The sequence below is a fragment of the Bufo bufo genome, chromosome 5, assembly GCF_905171765.1.
Source record: "Bufo bufo chromosome 5, aBufBuf1.1, whole genome shotgun sequence".
NCBI classification, from domain to species: Eukaryota; Metazoa; Chordata; class Amphibia; order Anura; family Bufonidae; genus Bufo; species Bufo bufo.
The window spans coordinates 171,866,538-171,888,883 of NC_053393.1; positions in this window are offsets into that span (position 1 = coordinate 171,866,538).

A 22,346-nucleotide genomic window follows, 5' to 3' on the forward strand; every position below is an offset into this window, starting at 1 on the left:
ACGGATCCGTCCAGACTTACAATGCAAGTCAATGGGGACGGATCCGTTTGACGTTGACACAATATGGTGCAATTGCAAACGGATCCGTCCCCCATTGACTTTCAATGTAAAGTCAGGAGTCCCTATTAATATACCATCAGATCGGAGTTTTCTCCAATCCGATAGTATATTTTAACTTGAAGCGTCCCCATCACCATGGGAACGCCTCTATGTTAGAATATACCATCGGATTTGAGTTAGATCGTGAAACTCAGATCCGACAGTATATTCTAACACAGAGGCGTTCCCATGGTGATGGGAACGCTTCAAGTTAGAATATACTAAAAGAACTGTGTACATGACTGCCCCCTGCTGCCTGGCAGGTGCTGCCAGGCAGCAGGGGGCAGACCCTCCCCCCTCCCCTGTATTTAACTTATTAGTGGCCAGTGCGGCGGGCCACCCCCTTCCCCCCTGTTTTTAACTCATTGGTGGCCAGTGCGGCCGGCCCCCCTTCCCTCCCTCCCCTATATTTAACTCATTGGTGGCCAGTGCGGCCGCCCCCCCTCCCCCCCTGTTTTTAACTCATTGGTGGCCAGTGAGGCCGCCCCCCCCCCCTCCCTCCCCCCCGTGTTTTTAACTCATTGCTGGCCTCCCCCCCCCCCCCGCACTGGCCACCAATGAGTTAAAAACAGGGGGGAGGGAGGGGGGGCCGGCCGCACTGAGTTAAATATAGTATATTCTAGTATATTCTAACTTGAAGCGTCCCCATCACCATGGGAACGCCTCTGTGTTAGAATATATTGTCGGATCTGAGTTTTCACGAAGTGAAAAATCTGATCTGAAAAAAACTGTTATGCAGACGGATCCTTTCTAAACGGATGCAAGCGTTTGCATTATAGGAGCGGATCCGTCTGTACAGACACCAGACGGATCCGCTCCTAACGCAAGTGTGAAAGTAGCCTAACTTGTCATGACAGAAAACCATGATCCAGGGTTAGATAAATTCCCCTTTGTGTTTTTTTACAAATACTAATCAATTAAAAAAATAACTACTGCCTAGTTGATAGCTAAGTTTTACTGCAAAAATGTCTACCAAAAGGAGTCCATTCACCATCCCTGGCCTGTCATTTCCCCTTGGGGTAACACTTCTGAGGCATCTTTTTTGAGAGCTCTGCATTGTGCCATTCCTCTGTTATTCCACTTAGAAGTATATAAACGTATAACAGGGCATTACCACTCCTCTTGTAAATGGTATGTCTCTAAATAGTCGGGTTCTGCCAGTGCTGATTGGAAAATATCAGTCTGACCCTTACTCGGACCCTCAAATGATATCACCCAGTTGTCAGTTTATTCATGAATTTCAGGGTATCCTAGTGGTTAGCGCTGAGGTCCTGGGTTCAAATCCGATCAAGGACAACATGTACTGTAAATGGAGTTTGCGTGGGTTTCCTCCAGGTACTCAGATTTCCTCCCACATTCCAAAGACATGCTAATAGAGAACTTAGATTGTGAGCCCCACTGGGCATAGCTTGGTGCCAATGTCTGTAAAGCGCTGCAGAATATGTCAGCAAGTGAGTATAATAAATAAAAATAAATGCAATGGATGAAGCAGAGACAATGGTAGCAGAATAGTGGAAGTGGCTGAAGCACTTTAGAAACCTGGAAAATACCCTAGATAGATAGTGTCCCAACACCTGAACCAGGTATGAATAACTTGATGGGATGACATCATTACAGCACAGTGGGTTGTCGAGACTGAAAAGGGGCAGCACAACATTGGCAAGCAGTCGTGTAGATGTGCATGATGTCATCACTGTGGAATAAACACTTTTAACCCCTTAACGAAAAATGCAGAGCATTTACGGTGGGGGATGCTGTGCTCCTGCCCGATCACTGCAGGGGTCCGGCAGTCCCTGGTAGCTAGGCCCCCTGCTGTATCCGCCGACATCGCTGTTTACAGAGATGCCGGCAGATTAACCCCTTCTATGCCGCGGTCAGCGCTGACCGCGACATAGAAGTGGTTTGTGGCGGGTAAAGGAGCGCATCGGGTCCCTGCGCTGCTGTAGTGGGGACCCGATGTGTGACAAGGCAGCCCAATGCCATGCAGAGGCTGCCCAATGCCTTGCACGGCATGGGGACCTGCCTTCTTCGGGTTCCCAGGAGAAGCATCCTCAGGCTGGGTCTACTAGGCAACCTGTTAGTGTATTACTTTGTGTAATCCACTAACAGGCAATGGTTGACGTCCCAGAGTGGGACAGAAATAAAGTAAAAAAAAAAAAAAAAAAAAAGTGCTTTCAATAAAAAATGAAAGTTTCAAGTTAAAAAAAAGAAAAAAACACCCCTTTCCCCTAATTTTATAATAAAAAAATAAAAAAAACACACATTAGGTATCACCGCATCCGTAACGACCAGCTCTATAAATATGTCACATGATCCACCCCATCCGATAGACACCATAAAAAGAAAAAAAACTGCGTAAAGAAAAACATTTTTGTCATCTTACATCACTAAAAGTGCAACACCAAGGAATCAAAAAGGTGTATGGCCCCCAAAATAGTACCAATCTAACCGTCACCTCATCCCGCAATAAATGAGCCCTGACATAGGACAATTGCACAAGAAATTAAAAAACTATGACTCTCAGACTATGGAGACACTAAAACATGATTTTTCTTTTGTTTAAAAAATGCTTTTATTGTGTTAAATGTAAAAAAAAAAAGTATACATATTAGGTATCTCCGCATCCATAACAACCTGCTCTATAAAAATAGAAGATGACCTAACCCCTCAGGTGAACACCAGGAAAAAAAAAAAAACATGTCAAAAAAGCATTTTTTTTGTCACCCCACATCACAAAAAGTGTAATAGCAAGCGATCAAAAAGTCATACGCATCCCAAAAGTGTACCAATCAAACCGTCATCTCATCCCACAAAAACGATAACTTACCTAAGACAATTGCCCAAAAAAACTATGGCTTTTTGACTATTTAGATAGTAAAACATGATTTTTTTTTTTGTTTCCAAAATGTTAGTGTATAAAACTTAAATAAATAAAAAAAAGTATGCATTAGGTATCGTGCGTCCGTAACAACCTTCTCTATAAAAATATCACATTATTTAACCTCAGTTGAATACCGTAAAAAAAGCGATCAAGCGATCAAGAAGTCATATGCACCCCAAAAAAGTGCCAATCAAACCGTCACCTCATCCCGCAAAAATTATACCCTACCTAAGACAATCGCTCAAAAATAAAAAAAAAACTATTGCTCTCAGACTATGGAGACACTAAAACATGATTTTTTTGTTTGTTTCAAAAAATATATTATTGTGTAAAACTTAAATAAATAAAAAAAAAGTATACATATTAGGTATTGCCACGTCCGGAAGACTCTCTCTATAAAAATATCACATGACCTAACCCCTGAACACCATAAAAAAATAAAAATAAAACGGTGTAAAAAAAGCCATTTTTTTGTCACCTTAAATCACAAAAAGTATAATACCAAGCGATCATAAAGTCATAAGCACCCTAAAATAGCACCCTAAAATAGTACCAATAGTACCAATCAAACCGTCATCTCATCCCGCAAAAAATTAGCCCCTACCTAAGACAATTGCCTAAAAAATTGAGTTTTTTTGAGTTTCTACTCTAGGGGTGCAAATGGGATATGGTGTAAAAAAAAACAGTCCATCAAAATCCGCCTTCCAAATACCATATTGCATTCCTTTCCTTCTGCGCCCTGCCGTGTGGCCAACATTGAGTTTAGTTTGGCTGTTAATCCTTGCTTTGTTAGCGGAGAAAAATGATTAAAATGGAAAATCTGCCAAAAAAGTGAAATTCTGAAATTTCATATCTATGTTTAATTAATTCTTGTGGAATACCTAAAGGGTTAACAAAGTTTGTAAAATCAGTTTTGAATATCTTGAGGGGTGTAGTTTCTAAAATGGGGTCACTTTTTTTGAGTTTCTACTGTAGTGGTGAATCAGGGGGGCTTCAAATGGGGCATGGTGTCAAAAAACCAGTCCATCCAAATCTGCCTTCCAAAAACCATATGGCGTTCCTTTCCTTCTGCGCCATGCCGTGTGGCCATACAGCAGTTTACGACCACATATGTAAAACTACAGAATCAGGGCAACGAATATTGAGTTTTGTTTGGCTGTTAACCTTTGATGTGTTAGCAGAAAAAAAGAATTAAAATGGAAAATCTGCCAAAAAAGTGAAATTCAGAAATTTTATCTCCATTTTCCATAAATTTTTGTGGAACACCTAAAGGGTTAACATTTGTAAAAATCTGTTTTTAATACCTTGAGGGGTGTAGTTTCTAAAATGGGGCTATTTTTGGGTGGTTTCTATTATGTAAGCCTCACAAAGTGACTTCAGACCTGAACTGGTCCTTAAAAAGTGGATTTTGAAAATTTTCAGAAAAATTTCAAGATTTGCTTCTAAACTTCTAAGCCTTCTAACGTTCCTATAAAATAAAATGGCATTCATAAAATGATCCAAAAATGAAGTAGACATATGGGAAAAGTAAAATAATTATTATCTGAGGTATCGCTATCTGTTTTAAAAGCAGAGAAATTGAAATTTGGAAAGTTGTGAATTTTTCAAAATTTTTGGTAAATTTGGTATTTTTTTTATAAATAAAAATGAAATATTTTTATTCAAATTTACCACTGTCATGAAGTACAATATGTGACGAGAAAGCAGTGTCAGAATGGCTTGGATAAGTAAAAGCGTTTTAAAGTTATCACCACAAAGTGACACATGTCAGATTTGCAAAAATAAGTCTGGTCCTTATGCCTCATGCACACGACCGTTTTTTTTTGCGTGGGTCTTCCTTGATTTTTGGAGAATCCACGGACATGAAAAAAAAGTCGTTTTGGTGTCCGCCTGGCCGTGCGGAGTCAAACGGATCCGTCCTGAATTACAATGCAAGTCAATGGGGACGGATCCGTTTGACGTTGACACAATATGGTGCAATTTCAAACGGATCCGTCCCCCATTGACTTTCAATGTAAAGTCAGGAGTTAATATACCATAGGATCTGAGTTTTCTCCAATCCGATGGTATATTTTAACTTGAAGCGTCCCCATCACCATGGGAACGCCTCTATGTTAGAATATACCATCGGATTTGAGTTACATCGTGAAACTCATATCCGACAGTATATTCTAACACAGAGGCATTCCCATAGTGATGGGGACGCTTCTAGTTAGAATATACTACAAACTGTGTACATGAGTGTCCCCTGCTGCCTGGCAGCACCCAATCTTTTACAGGGGGCTGTGATCAGCACAATTAACCCTTCAGGTGCCGCACCTGAAGGGGTTAATTGTGCGTATCATAGCCCCCTGTAAGAGATCAGGGGCTGCCAGACAGCAGGGGGCAGACCCCCCTCCCTCCCCAGTTTGAATATCATTGGTGGCCAGTATGCGGCCCCCCCCCCCGGCCCCCCCTCTATTGTAATATCATTGGTGGCCAGTGTGCGGCCCCCCTCCCTCCCTCTATTGTAATATCATTGGTGGCCAGCGTGCGCCCCCCCCCCCGGCCCCCCTCTATTGTAATAAAATTGGTGGCCAGTGTGCGGCCTCCGTCGGCCCCCCTCCCCCCCTCTATTGTAATATCATTGGTGGCCAGTGTGCGGCCTCCCCTCTTCCCCCCTCTGCCCGATCATTGGTGGCAGCGGCGATTCCGATCGGAGTCCCAGTTTAATCGCTCTGGGGCTCCGATCGGTAACCATAGCAACCAGGACGCTACTGCAGGCCTGGTTGCCATGGTTACTTAGCAATATTACAATATTAGAAGCATCATACTTACCTGCTGGCTGCTGCGCTGTCTGTGTCCGGCCGGGAGCTCCTCCTACTGGTAAGTGACAGATCATTAAGCAATGCGCCGCACAGACCTGTCACTTACCAGTAGGAGGAGCTCCCGGCTGGACACAGACAGCGCAGCAGCCAGCAGGTAAGTATGATGCTTCTAATATTGTAATATTGCTAAGTAACCATGGCAACCAGGCCTGCAGTAGCGTCCTGGTTGCCATGGTTACCGATCGGAGCCCCAGAGCGATTAAACTGGGACTCCGATCGGAATCTCCGTTGCCACCAATGATGGGGGGGGGAGGGGAGGCCGCATACTGGCCACCAATGATATTAATACAATAGAGGGGGGCGGGGGGGCCCCGCACACTGGCCACCAATGATATTACAATAGAGGGAGGGGGGGCCGGGGGAGGCCGCACATGAAAAGGATGCAGATTATCTGAAGAATCACTCACCTGAGAACTATCATCCCTTTTTCATCCAGCACCCTCGCCATCCCCATAATACTGCTGTTGTATACACAACCTCTTAGGATCAGCTAAATTTAAACAGTGACATTTTGCAGACTCCTGGGCCTCTTTCCATTATGTAAGGTTCACTTCAGATGGGTCTGCAAAATAGTTAAGTTCTGTTTCATTTACCTGAAGCTGTAAGGTATACCCTCCCTACTTTGGGACTTAGTCCGTGATATCTCTTTTATCAGAGATAAGAAAAGCCTTAATTGTGTCCAATAATACTAAGTTGAATACTGACCCCATGTTAATATCAAAGAACTCCAGAAAGGAAGCCATGGAAGTGGGAGCAAATATTATTTTAAGCTAGTATAGATTTACTTTCTAGAAAGCATGTTTAGGAAGCAAATCACATCCAACTGTAAACTAACTTGAGCCAAATCCTATTAATCACAAACATATGGCAAAAAGGATTCCAAACCCAGTGCCGGGTCAATTTTACAAAGCAAACTAGAATGACTTACAAGAGTAATGTTTTCCTGTAAGAAAATGTAGCCTCCACTAGTCCACCAAGAAAAATCTGAGGAGTGTATCAAAGGACGTATTGTAATGGTGCAGAACCCCAAGCAACCAGACAGAGGTTAAACAATAGTGGATTTAATAAATAAATGGCAGTACAGTCCAAACCAGTAAGCATATACAGGTAACCAACCCGAATAATAACCTGTGCAGGGAAACACCTAGGGGACAGCCAGTGACCAGGCCAGAGTTCTTATGCGCAGTATTAGCCTGTGTAACGTGGTACCTAGGGATGAGACGTCAGGATTTCCAGGGTCCGATCCAAGGTCATACACGAGACAAACTGTTCAGCAAAGATGAGGTATCCAGAGGCAGTCTATTAGAGATAATCGAGGAAGGCAGAGGTCATGTACAGGTAAGTCTGGGAGAATATGAACTGCAACATACAACCGGGTTGTCAAAACAACAGTGGGCACTGACCAGCCAAGGAGATCACCTTTTAAGTACCTGCTAGCCAATCACAAAGTGCCATGTGTCAATTCCTCATAGGTCATATAATGATCCTAATCCCTGACACTTGTGCAGCCTAGGCTGGTCCTTAATCACTTAACCCATGCCTACCCTCTAATCTACTAGAATTTACATACAGGTATTTTCCCCGTCAGCGGCCCGCGTAGCGAATAGGATGCGCATACGTTCGGCCGCGTATCCTTTTGCGAACCTCCTCTCGAGCGTGCACGTGGACGCTCGAGTGGCCCAGCATGAATACACGATCGTGTCGGCACGGACGCCGGAACGGAACCCGCAGATTATACCGGAGACAGGAGCGGTCAATCTGAGACCTCTGGCGAACATGCAGACGCACTACCGCGTCTGCCCGCAAGGGAGTCGGAACCGAAGACTCCCCAGGCACATGCGTGACCTGTCCCGCTACTCCAACGGGGTCCCCCGCAGGCCGAGCCTCACGAGGACCTCTGGGGGCCCAAGTGGATCGCGGAACAGGAGAGTGTCTTACACATATAGTATTGACTCAAACCTGCAGGAATTCCCAGGAATTTATCAAGGACTGAATCAATTTTAGCTGACAAGGGATTTTCAGTCCTCACTGTATATATGCTTTAGAATTTCCCAAAGAACTACTGAGGAATATGGTGAGGAATATACAAGGCAATAAAAAAGCATATAGTGGAGTATATATGGCAGTGAAGACAGACATACTGACCAGTTGGATCCACTATAGCCTCAATACAACGAAAGGGAATAACACTATAATTAAGGATACTAACTCCTCTAGAGAGCGCGGTGTATATAGAATGATAATTATACTCTACCCAGACCCTATGAAACAGCTGCATCTTATATTTAGTTACATGTGGTTCTTGAAGCACAATGGCTGTATGATATTGCTTAATATAATTAAAGATAGCACATTTGTTGTTCGTTTCACCCATGAAAAAGATTTTTCCTCCCCCTTATTGAAAGTTAAAAAAAATGGACTTGGTAATTAATAAAATAGTAAGGTACTGAAGTGTAGCTGAGGATCCAAAAATAAGACATAATACTGCATGGTAGAGTTCCCACCCCTTTCCCCAACCAACATCCATAAACCAATAAACGTATATAAACTTCATAGACCTCTCCAGAAGGAGTAGCAGGGCAGTTAAAGACACATAGGTAGCTCTCTATAGCCCACTTAGTAGCATGTTCAAACATGTAAACCATTGTAAATCATGTTGTATAACAAAGTAAAGCAATACTGCAATCCAGCATGTCCAGCATGGAGGGCTCAAAAGCCACAGCCGTCACAACAACAGCAAACTTAAAGGGCATCTGTCCACAGATTTGTACCATGCTTGTGGCATGCACGCGTGGCAGATGATGGCATCTGTGTCTGTCTCATGTTCATATTGTTTACCTGTTTGTACATGCTACGTAATGGGCTTTAGGGGGCTACCTTTATCTGCCCTGCTTCTCCTTCTGGAGAGGTCTATGATATTTATTAGTGTTGGGCAAGCATGCTTGGCCGAACACTAATTTAACTTGAGCATCGCGATTCTAGGCACATCGTGGTGTTCGGCCAAATACTGTGTGTGCTCAAGCGCGATGCTCGAGTCTCCTCCCCGCACGTTTGTTGGCTGCTACGCAGCCAATAAACGTGCTGGTAAGTACTGCCATTCACTGTAATGCCATAGCCATGTTGGCTACTGGCATTAGAGTGATTGGCTGGCCGTAATGCATCATCGGGTGCAATATAGCACCCGATGACACATGTTCGACTCAGTCTTAGTCAGGGAGAGCTGGAGAGCAGAAGGGAGAGATGGTTTAGGGAGTGAAATAGGAATATTTTAGTTTTTATACTTGTTATAGACCCAAAAGTCCTTTTAAGGACTATTGTGTGTGGCAGCAATATATATTTTTAGTGCAACCTACACTAAATTGCTAAAACTTGCTAGAGACCCAAAAGTCCTTTTAAGGACTATAGTTGTATCTGGCAGCAATATATATTTTTATCACAACCTGCGCTAAATAGCTTGCAATTGTTTGGCAGCGACATTATCTGCGCTACATCTCCAGTGTAACGTGTGCCCAGCCTAAAAATATCTGTGACATCCAGTGTACTTTTTCTGTAGACGGTGTCTGCTGAGGACAGTTACATTGCTTGCGCTACATCTCCTGTATAACGTTTGCGTATCCGAAATATCAGTGACATTCAGTCAGATTTTTATGCTGCTGGTGGCAGCGACATTGCCTGCACTACATCTCCAGTATAACGTTAGTGCATCCGAAATATCAGTGACATTCAGTGTCATTTTTTTTGCCTCTGGTCACAGCGACATCATCTGCGCTACATCTCCTGTCTAACGTGTGCGCAGCCTAAAAATTACTGTGACATCCAGTGTACTTTTTCTTTATACGGTGTCCGCTGCAGACAGTTACATTACCTGCGCTACATCTCCTGTATAACGTTTGCCCATCCTAAGTATCCGTTACATTAATTCAGTGTAATTTTTTATTAGCCGCTGGTGACAGTGACATTACTTGTGCTATACCTCCTGTATAGCGTTTCTGCATCCTAAATATCAGTGACATTCATTCAGTGTAATTTTTTATTAGGCGGTGGTGACAACGACATTACTTGCGCTATACCTCCTGTTTAACGTGTGGGCATCCTAAAAATATCTGTGTACTTTATCTGCCCATACACTTACAAAATTATTAGGTTCAGTAGCATGAGGCTAGATAATTCCCGTTTATGGTCTGTGTTTAAAACATAACATTTAATAGATTCATTAAAAGTGTGTCAAAAGTAGGGATGAGCGAACCCGAACTGTATAGTTCGGGTTCGTACCGAATTTTGGGGTGTCCGTGACACGGACCCGAACCCGAACATTTTCGTAAAGGTCCGGGTTCGGGTTCGGTGTTCGGCGCTTTCTTGGCGCTTTTTGAAAGGCTGCAAAGCAGCCAATCAACAAGCGTCATACTACTTGCCCCAAGAGGCCATCACAGCCATGCCTACTATTGGCATGGCTGTGATTGGCCAGTGCAGCATGTGACCCAGCCTCTATATAAGCTTGGGTCACGTAGCGCTGCACGTCACTCTGCTGTTACAAGTGTAGGGAGAGGTTGCAGCTGCGACGTTAGGGCGAGATTAGGCAGTGATTAACTCCTCCAAAACACTTAAGACAGTGATCAATCTACATCTGTGGATCATTGAACTGCTGCTATTCAATTGCTCACTGTTTTTAGGCTGCCCAGAGCGTTTTTCAGTCACTTTTTTCTGGGGTCATCGGCGGCCATTTTGTGGCTTGTTGTGCGCCAGCACAAGCTGCCAACAAGTCCATTTAACCATCAATAGTGTGGTTATTTTTTGCTATATCCTACATCAGGGGCAAGCTGTCACCAAGTCCATTTAACCATCAATAGTGTGGTTATTTTTTGGCTATATCCTACATCAGGGGCAAGCTGTCACCAAGTCCATTTAACCATCAATAGTGTGGTTATTTTTTGGCTATATCCTACATCAAGGGCAAGCTGCCACCAAGTCCATTTAACCATCAATAGTGTGGTTATTTTTTGGCTATATCCTACATCAGGGGCAAGCTGCCACCAAGTCCATTTAACCATCAATAGTGTGGTTATTTTTTGGCTATATCCTACATTAGGGGCTTGGCTGTGCTTGCTATTTTATTGAGGGGTGAAATACAATTGCCAAAATAGCAGTACCCTAAATCTGGTGTTTCAGCTGTGGCCAGCCAATTGTAATACTGTCTGCTGTCTGGCAAAGGATATATTTTTGTTCTGGGTTGAAATACAATTCCCAACTTAGCAATTTCCTAAATTAGTGGTTTCTGCTGTATCAGAGCTACTTTAAATCTATTCATTAAAAGGGTATATTAGATTTGAAGGTGCTGATAGGGTCATTCTCAATAACTTCACACACACGCTACTGTGCATATCCAAGTCTAATTCTGTCCGTAAACGTATACCTGTCACCCAGCGCCTAAATAATAGGCCTCAAATTTATATTCAGCTAAATCTGTGGTTATTGCTGTAGCTGGTCAAGTTATATTGTGTCCGTCAAAGCACAGTTTTTGTTCTGGGTTGAAATACAATTCCCAACCTAGCAATTTCCTAAATTAGTGTTTTCTGCTGTATCAGGCCTACTTTAAATCTATCCATAAAAGGGTATATTAGATTCAAGGTGCTGATAGGGTCATTCTCAATAACTTCACACACACGCTACTGTGCATATCCAAGTCTAATTCTGTCCGTAAACGTATACCTGTCACCCAGCGCCTAAATAATAGGCCTCAAATTTATATTCAGCTAAATCTGTGGTTATTGCTGTAGCTGGTCAAGTTATATTGTGTCCGTCAAAGCACAGTTTTTGTTCTGGGTTGAAATACAATTCCCAACCTAGCAATTTCCTAAATTAGTGGTTTCTGCTGTATCAGGCCTACTTTAAATCTATCCATAAAAGGGTATATTAGATTCAAGGTGCTGATAGGGTCATTCTCAATAACTTCACACACACGCTACTGTGCATATCCAAGTCTAATTCTGTCCGTAAACGTATACCTGTCACCCAGCGCCTAAATAATAGGCCTCAAATTTATATTCAGCTAAATCTGTGGTTATTGCTGTAGCTGGTCAAGTTATATTGTGTCCGTCAAAGCACAGTTTTTGTTCTGGGTTGAAATACAATTCCCAACCTAGCAATTTCCTAAATTAGTGGTTTCTGCTGTATCAGGCCTACTTTAAATCTTTCCCTAAAAGGGTATATTAGATTCAAGGTGCTGATAGGGTCATTCTCAATAACTTCACACACACGCTACTGTGCATATCCAAGTCTAATTCTGTCCGTAAACGTATACCTGTCACCCAGCGCCTAAATAATAGGCCTCAAATTTATATTCAGCTAAATCTGTGGTTATTGCTGTAGCTGGTCAAGTTATATTGTGTCCGTCAAAGCACAGTTTTTGTTCTGGGTTGAAATACAATTCCCAACCTAGCAATTTCCTAAATTAGTGTTTTCTGCTGTATCAGGCCTACTTTAAATCTATCCCTAAAAGGGTATATTAGATTCAAGGTGCTGATAGGGTCATTCTTAATAACTTCACACACACGCTACTGTGCATATCCAAGTCTAATTCTGTCCGTAAACGTATACCTGTCACCCAACGCCTAAATAATAGGCCTCAAATTTATATTCAGCTAAATCTGTCATTACTGCTGTGCCTGTATTAGTGTAATACGGTACCTAAATAGATAGCCAGATAGTGTTAGGTGTCTGTAAAAAAAGGCCTGAATTTGAATTCAATACATTGGGCCAAATAATATTTTTCTTATTGTGGTGAACGGTAACAATGAGGAAAACATCTAGTAAGGGATGCGGACATGATCGTGGTGGTGTTAGTGGACCCTCTGGTGCTGGGACAGGACGTGGCCGTTCTGCCACAGCCACACGTCCTAGTGTACCAACTACCTCAGGTCCCAGTAGCCGCCAGAATTTACAGGGATATTTGGTGGGGCCCAATGCCGTTCTAAGGATGGTAAGGCCTGAGCAGGTACAGGCATTAGTCAATTGGGTGGCCGACAGTGGATCCAGCACGTTCACATTATCTCCCACCCAGTCTTCTGCAGAAAGCGCACAGATGGCGCATGAAAACCAAGCCCATCAGTCTGTCACATCACCCCCATGCATATCAGGGAAACTGTCTGAGCCTCAAGTTATGCAGCAGTCTCTTATGCTGTTTGAAGACTCTGCTGGTAGGGTTTCCCAAGGGCATCCACCTAGCCCTTCCCCAGCGGTGGAAGACATAGAATGCACTAACGCACAACCACTTATGTTTCCTGATGATGAGGACATGGGAATACCACCTCAGCACGTCTCTGATGATGACGAAACACAGGTGCCAACTGCTGCGTCTTTCTGCAGTGTGCAGACTGAACAGGAGGTCAGGGAGGAAGACGATGCAGGGGACGATGAGGTCCTAGACCCCACATGGAATGAAGGTCGTGCCACTGACTTTCAGAGTTCGGAGGAAGAGGCAGTGGTGAGACCGAGCCAACAGCGTAGCAAAAGAGGGAGCAGTGGGCAAAATCAGAACACCCGCCGCCAAGAGACTCCGCCTGCTACTGACCGCCGCCATCTGGGACCGAGCACCCCAAAGGCAGCTTCAAGGAGTTCCCTGGCATGGCACTTCTTCAAACAATGTGCTGACGACAAGACCCGAGTGGTTTGCACGCTGTGCCATCAGAGCCTGAAGCGAGGCATTAACGTTCTGAACCTTAGCACAACCTGCATGACCAGGCACCTGCATGAAAAGCATGAACTGCAGTGGAGTAAACACCTTAAAAACAAGGAAGTCACTCAGGCTCCCCCTGCTACCTCTTCTGCTGCTGCCGCCTCGGCCTCTTCTGCTGCTGCTGCCTCGGCCTCTTCCTCCGCCTCTGGAGGAACGTTGGCACCTGCCGCCCAGCAAACATGGGATGTACCACCAACACCACCACCTGCGTCACCAAGCATCTCAACCATGTCACACGGCAGCGTTCAGCTCTCCATCTCACAAACATTTGAGAGAAAGCGTAAATTCCCAACTAGCCACCCTCGATCCCTGGCCCTGAATGCCAGCATTTATAAACTACTGGCCTATGAAATGCTGTCATTTAGGCTGGTGGACACAGACAGCTTCAAACAGCTCATGTCGCTTGCTGTCCCACAGTATGTTGTTCCCAGCCGGCACTACTTCTCCAAGAGAGCCGTGCCTTCCCTGCACAACCAAGTATCCGATAAAATCAAGTGTGCACTGCGCAACGCCATCTGTGGCAAGGTCCACCTAACCACAGATACGTGGACCAGTAAGCACGGCCAGGGACGCTATATCTCCCTAACTGCACACTGGGTAAATGTAGTGGCGGCTGGGCCCCAGGCGGAGAGCTGTTTGGCGCACGTCCTTCCGCCGCCAAGGATCGCAGGGCAACATTCTTGGCCTCCTGTCTCCTCCTCCTCCTACTCAGCTTCCTCCTCCTCTTCTTCCACCTGCTCATCCAGTCAGCCACACACCTTCAACACCAACTTCAGCACAGCCCGGGGTAAACGTCAGCAGGCCATTCTGAAACTCATATGTTTGGGGGACAGGCCCCACACCGCACAGGAGTTGTGGGGGGGTATAGAACAACAGACCGACGAGTGGTTGCTGCCGGTGAGCCTCAAGCCCGGCCTGGTGGTGTGCGATAATGGGCGAAATCTCGTTGCAGCTCTGGGACTAGCCGGTTTGACGCACATCCCTTGCCTGGCGCATGTGCTGAATTTGGTGGTGCAGAAGTTCATTCACAACTACCCCGACATGTCAGAGCTGCTGCATAAAGTGCGGGCCGTCTGTTCGCGCTTCTGGCGTTCACATCCTGCCGCTGCTCGCCTGTCTGCGCTACAGCGTAACTTCGGCCTTTCCGCTCACCGCCTCATATGCGACGTGCCCACCAGGTGGAACTCCACCTTGCACATGCTGGACAGACTGTGAGAGCAGCAGCAGGCCATAGTGGAGTTTCAGCTGCAGCATGCACGGGTCAGTCGCACTGCGGAACAGCACCACTTCACCACCAATGACTGGGCCTCCATGCGAGACCTGTGTGCCCTGTTGCGCTGTTTCGAGTACTCCACCAACATGGCCAGTGGCGATGACGCCGTTATCAGCGTTACAATACCACTTCTATGTCTCCTTGAGAAAACACTTAGGGCGATGATGGAAGAGGAGGTGGCCCAGGAGGAGGAGGAGGAAGAGGGGTCATTTTTAGCACTTTCAGGCCAGTCTCTTCGAAGTGACTCAGAGGGAGGTTTTTTGCAACAGCAGAGGCCAGGTACAAATGTGGCCAGACAGGGCCCACTACTGGAGGACAAGGAGGACGAGGATGAGGAGGAGGTGGAGGAGGATGAGGATGAAGCATGTTCACAGCGGGGTGGCACCCAACGCAGCTCGGGCCCATCACTGGTGCGTGGCTGGGGGGAAACGCAGGACGATGACGATACGCCTCCCACAGAGGACAGCTTGTCCTTACCTCTGGGCACCCTGGCACACATGAGCGACTACATGCTGCAGTGCCTGCGCAACGACAGCAGAGTTGCCCACATTTTAACGTGTGCGGACTACTGGGTTGCCACCCTGCTGGATCCCCGGTACAAAGACAATGTGCCCACCTTACTTCCTACACTGGAGCGTGATAGGAAGATGCGCGAGTACAAGCGCACGTTGGTAGACGCGCTACTGAGAGCATTCCCAAATGTCACAGGGGAACAAGTGGAAGCCCAAGGTGAAGGCAGAGGAGGAGCAAGAGGTCGCCAACGCAGCTGTGTCACGGCCAGCTCCTCTGAGGGCAGGGTTAGCATGGCAGAGATGTGGAAAAGTTTTGTCACCATGCCTGTCACGGAACCATGAACCAGACGTACAACAAGAGATAAATGAAAATAAGAAGGCTTTATTGAAAATCAAGCTATAAAGCAAAAGTCCAAACGGATGGTGAAACCGAAGCAGAGTCCTTGCGTAGCCAGAGGTCAGGAAACCAGAAGGGTAGTCAGACGAAGCCAGGATCAGGAACCAGCAGGGTAGTCAGACGAAGCCAGGATCAGGAACCAGCAGGGAAGTCAGACGAAGCCAGGATTAGGAACCAGAAGCAGCAGCAGTCTTAGAAGCATGTGAACACAGGAGGACCAAGCAGGGAACTGACGCCACAGACCTCCTATATATATGAGCTAGGCATCCAGCTCCTCCCAGTGGGAAGGAGGAGCCGCAGGGTGGAAGGCTACAAGAAACCCAGAAACCAAGATGGCCGCCAGCACATGTCAAACGAAGGAGAACAGCAAGAAGGTAAGACCATGACAGTACCTCCCCCTCAAGGGCCCCTCCTCCGCGGAGCAAAAAACGGTTTCTGAGGGAAGCGTGCGTGGAAGGCTCGGAGCAAGGCAGGAGCATGGACATCTGCGGAGGGAACCCAGGAACGCTCCTCTGGACCATAACCACGCCAATGGACCAAAAACTGCACCCGACCGCAGACCAGGCGTGAGTCCAGGATATTGCTCACCTCATACTCCTCATGATTGCCCACTTGGACCGGACGAGGCCGAGGAACCGAGGAAGTGAAACGATTACACACCAGTGGCTTCAACAGGGAGACATGAAACACGTTGGAGATCCGCATGCCAGGAGGAAGCGCAAGGGCATAGGCTACCGGGTTTACCCTGCGAAGCACTCGGAAGGGACCAACAAAGCGAGGAGCCAGCTTGGGAGTGGGCACTCGAAGGTTGAGGTTGCGGGTGGACAACCATACACGGTCTCTGACCTGGTAGGAAGGAGCAGGCGCTCGTCTGCGATCAGCCTGGAGTTTCTGGCGCTGCGCAGAGGCCTCAAGGGACTTCTGGATCTGTACCCAAGAAGCACGTAGGACGGAAAGGTGATCCTCCACAGCAGGAATATCCTGGGGAGAGAATACCTCCGGTAACACGGCAGGTTGGAACCCATAATTGGCCAAGAAGGGAGACGTCCCAGAGGAAGAGTTCACCGCCGTGTTCCTGGCAAACTCAGCCCAGGGCAGGAGGTCAACCCAATTGTCTTGGTGATCGGAGACATAGCAACGAAGGAATTGCTCCAAGGCCTGATTGGATCGTTCTGCGGCCCCATTGGACTGAGGGTGGTAGGCCGAGGAGAAGGAGAGATGAATCCCCAACTGGGAGCAAAAGGCGCGCCAGAACCTGGACACAAACTGACTCCCCCGATCCGACACAATCTCCTTGGGCAAACCGTGCAACCGGAAGACCTCCCTGGCAAAAATCGTGGCCAACTCTTGTGCAGAGGGTAACTTCTTGAGAGGAACACAGTGGCACATTTTGGAAAACCGATCCACAATCATGAGAATGACCGTATGGCCTCGGGATGCAGGGAGGTCCACAATGAAATCCATCCCCAGGTGTGACCATGGGCGCTCCCCGGTAGCTATGGGTTGCAGAAGCCCCAACGGAAGGTGCCGAGGGGACTTACTCTGGGCACAAACGGAGCATGCCGCTACATATGCGGCGATGTCGGAACGTAGGGAAGGCCACCAGAACAGACGTGAAACAGCCCAGGACAGCTGATTCTTTCCAGGATCCCCCGCGGTCTTGGAGTTATGGTAGGTTCGCAACAACCGAGTGCGCAACTCCTCAGGCACAAAACATCTGCCGTTGGGTCTCCCAGAGGGAGCACCAGATTGAGCCGCCAAAATCTGCTCACCCAGAGGAGAGGTCAGGCTGGTGCGAATGGCGGCCAAGATCTGATTCGGAGGTATGACCGAGGTCGGAATCGACTCCTCCCTGGACAGCTCGGAGTACTGCCGTGATAAGGCATCCGCCCTGATGTTCTTGGAACCGGGTAGGTAGGAGACCACGTAATTAAAACGTGACAAGAACAGAGCCCATCTGGCCTGACGTGGTGTCAATCTCTTGGCCTCAGAAAGGTAGGTCAGATTCTTGTGGTCCGTCAGGATGAGAACCGGAACCACCGAACCCTCGAGCAAGTGCCTCCATTCTTTAAGAGCCTGCACGATGGCCAATAACTCCCTGTCACCAATCTGATAGTTGCACTCCGCGGGAGACAGTTTCCGGGAGTAAAACCCACAAGGAAGCAGAGGACCCTCTGGTGTTCTACGCTGAGACAGAAGGGCGCCTACTCCCGTCTCAGACGCGTCCACCTCGAGGACAAAGGGCAACCCAGGGTTGGGATGTGACAGAATCGGAGCCGACACAAAGGCGGACTTTAGGGCCTCAAAAGCTCGGATGGCCTCGAGCGGCCAGACCTGGGAATTACTGCCCTTCCTGGTTAGATCCGTGAGAGGCTTGGCCAGCATGGAAAAGTCCCTGATGAACTTCCGATAATAATTGGCGAAGCCCAAAAAGCGCTGCAGGGAACGAAGACCACTGGGCTGGGGCCACTGTAAGACAGCCGAAACCTTCTCAGGATCCATGGAGAACCCCTCAGCGGAAATGATGTACCCTAAGAAGGTTACCTGGGATCGGTGAAATTCGCATTTCTCAAGCTTACCGAACAGCTTGTTCTCTCGTAACCGTTGCAACACACGTCTGACATCCAGAATGTGGGCCTCCATGGATTCAGAATATACCAAGATGTCATCCAAATAGACCACCACACACTGCTGCAACAGGTCACGGAAAACATTGTTGACGAATTCCTGAAAGACTGCGGGCGCATTGCACAACCCAAAGGGCATAACCAAGGATTCATAATGACCGGTCCTGGTGTTAAACGCGGTCTTCCACTCATCGCCCGCCTTGATCCTTACCAGGTTATATGCCGCCCTCAGGTCGAGTTTGGTAAAGACCGTGGCCCCTTTAAGGCGATCGAACAGCTCGGAAATCAAGGGTATCGGGTAAGCGTTCTTGATCGTGATGCGATTGAGACCCCTGTAATCGATGCAAGGCCTCAACTCACCGCCCTTCTTTTTCACAAAGAAAAATCCAGCCCCTGCCGGGGACGAGGATTTGCGAATGTGTCCGCGTGAAAGCGCCTCCCTCACGTACTCCTCCATGGCCTCATTCTCCGCTACCGACAGTGGATAGACCTTGCCACGAGGAGGAACGGCACCAGATTGTAACTCTATGGCACAATCGTATGGGCGGTGCGGAGGTAGGGCAACCGCACGCACCTTATCGAATACATCCCGGTACTCCTCGTATTCAGGAGGCAACAGAGAGTCCGAGGAAGTACACAGCAACCTGGCAGACCCATGGAAGCAACTAGCCCCACACTGCGGTGACCACGAGAGGATCTCGGCCGATCTCCAATCGAAAGTTGGATTATGCTTCTGGAGCCAGGGGTACCCCAAGACCACCGAGTAGTGTGGAGACGAAATAACCTGGAGGCAGACCGACTCTCTGTGAACGGCACCAATGGCTATCCCCACTGGAAGGGTCTCATGAGTCACGTGTGGCGGCAGAAGGGGTCTGCCGTCTATCGCCTCAAGAGCCAGTGGGGAACCTCGAGCTTGCAGAGGAATGGAATTGGCGGCAGCGAACATACTATAAATGAACAAACCACCAGCACCAGAGTCCACCAACGCCTGGGTCGTCACCGAGCCCCCGACCCAGGAGAGGACAACAGTGATCAGTGGTTTGTCAACACGGGAAACCGGGGACGAGGAGACTCCACCCAAGATCTGCCCCCGACAGGATCTCAGGTGCGAGCGTTTCCCGGACGGTTCGGACATGCCAACCGAAAATGCCCACCGAGACCACAGTACATGCATCGGCCCTCGCGTCTCCGGAGTGCCCTCTCCCCCTCGGACAGGCGAGCAAACCCCAGCTGCATGTGTTCACCCCCAAACAAGTCATCCCCAGGAGGCGTGGGAGGAGAGGGAGGCACGGGTGGGATAGCAAACGTAGGCGCCAATCTGTTAGAAGACCTCCGCAGGCTCTCCTTAAAGGAAGGTCTCTCCCTGAGTCTGGTGTCAATCAAAATCAGGAAAGAAATAAGAGCCTCGAGCTCCACTGGTAGGTCCTTAGCTGCAACCTCATCCTTCAAGGCATCCGAGAGACCATGAGAGAAAGCAGCGACCAGAGCCTCATTATTCCAGCCCACCTCTGCTGCCAGGGTACAAAACTCAATGGCGTATTCGGCTACGGATCGTGAACCCTGTCTGATGGACATAAGGAGCTTCGCAGCAGAGGCAGCACGAGCCGGCACATCGAATACCTTCCGAAGAGAAGCAATGAAACCGGAAAACTCGGCAACCACCGGATCATTGTTCTCCCATAAAGGGCTGGCCCAGGCCAAGGCCTTGTCTGCGAGCAGCGAGATCAAGAAGCCCACCTTTGATCTCTCAGTAGGAAAGGCATGTGGCAGCAACTCGAAATAAATGCCCACCTGGTTAAGGAAACCTCGGCACTGAGTTGGCTCCCCCCCAAAGCGCTGTGGAAGAGGGGCAGAACCGGTCATACCCCGAAACACCGCAGGCGCAACAACAGGTGTCGGGGTAGACTCTGGCGCAACAACCGGAGCGGCAGTAGGAGCGAAATGAGCCGTGCGTTCAAGCAGGGTTTGCAACGCCACAGCGAACCGACCCAACAGGTGATCCTGCTGATCAAGTCTGGCAACCAGCGTGGGTAGCGAGGATGGCCCTGTACCGTCAGAATTCATGGCTTGGTCCTAATGTCACGGAACCATGAACCAGACGTACAACAAGAGATAAATGAAAATAAGAAGGCTTTATTGAAAATCAAGCTATAAAGCAAAAGTCCAAACGGATGGTGAAACCGAAGCAGAGTCCTTGCGTAGCCAGAGGTCAGGAAACCAGAAGGGTAGTCAGACGAAGCCAGGATCAGGAACCAGCAGGGAAGTCAGACGAAGCCAGGATTAGGAACCAGAAGCAGCAGCAGTCTTAGAAGCATGTGAACACAGGAGGACCAAGCAGGGAACTGACGCCACAGACCTCCTATATATATGAGCTAGGCATCCAGCTCCTCCCAGTGGGAAGGAGGAGCTGCAGGGTGGAAGGCTACAAGAAACCCAGAAACCAAGATGGCCGCCAGCACATGTCAAACGAAGGAGAACAGCAAGAAGGTAAGACCATGACAACGCCACAGCTAACTGCACCACCACCTGATACGGAACGTGTTAGCAGGAGGCAACATTTCACTAACATGGTGGAACAGTACGTGTGCACACCCCTCCACGTACTGACTGATGGTTCGGCCCCATTCAACTTCTGGGTCTCCAAATTGTCCACGTGGCCAGAGCTAGCCTTTTATGCCTTGGAGGTGCTGGCCTGCCCGGCGGCCAGCGTTTTGTCTGAACGTGTATTCAGCACGGCAGGGGGCGTCATTACAGTCAAACGCAGCCGCCTGTCTACAGCCAATGTGGACAAGCTGACGTTCATAAAAATGAACCAGGCATGGATCCCACAGGACCTGTCCATCCATTGTGCAGATTAGACATTAACTACCTCCCCTTAACCATATATTATTGTACTCCAGGGCACTTCCTCATTCAATCCTATTTTTATTTTCATTTTACCATTATATTGCGGGGCAACCCAAAGTTGAATGAACCTCTCCTCTGTCTGGGTGCCGGGGCCTAAAAATATCTGACAGTGGCCTGTTCCAGTGGTGGGTGACATGAAGCCTGATTCTCTGCTATGACATGAAGACTGATTCTCTGCTGAGTTGCTGACATGAAGCCAGATTCTATGTTATGGGACCTCTCTCCTCTGTCTGGGTGCCGGGGCCTAAATATCTGACAATGGACTGTTCCAGTGGTGGGTGACGTGAAGCCTGATTCTCTGCTATGACATGAAGACTGATTCTCTGCTGACATGAAGCCAGATTCTCTGCTATGGGACCTCTCTCCTCTGCCTGGGTGCCTGGGCCTAAATATCTGACAATGGACTGTTCCAGTGGTGGGTGACGTGAAGCATGATTCTCTGCTATGACATGAAGACTGATTCTCTGCTGACATGAAGCCAGATTCTCTGCTATGGGACCTCTCTCCTCTGCCTTAGTGCCTAGGCCTAAATATCTGACAATGGACTGTTCCAGTGGTGGGTGACGTGAAGCCTGATTCTCTGCTATGACATGAAGACTGATTCTCTGCTGACATGAAGCCAGATTCTCTGCTATGGGACCTCTCTCCTCTGCCTGGGTGCCTGGGCCTAAATATCTGACAATGGACTGTTCCAGTGGTGGGTGACGTGAAGCCTGATTCTCTGCTATGACATGAAGACTGATTCTCTGCTGACATGAAGCCAGATTCTCTGCTATGGGACCTCTCTCCTCTGCCTGGGTGCCTGGGCCTAAATATCTGACAATGGACTGTTCCAGTGGTGGGTGACGTGAAGCATGATTCTCTGCTATGACATGAAGACTGATCCTCTGCTGACATGAAGCCAGATTCTCTGCTATGGGACCGCTCTCCTCTGCCTGGGTGCCTGGGCCTAAATATCTGACAATGGACTGTTCCAGTGGTGGGTGACGTGAAGCATGATTCTCTGCTATGACATGAAGACTGATTCTCTGCTGACATGAAGCCAGATTCT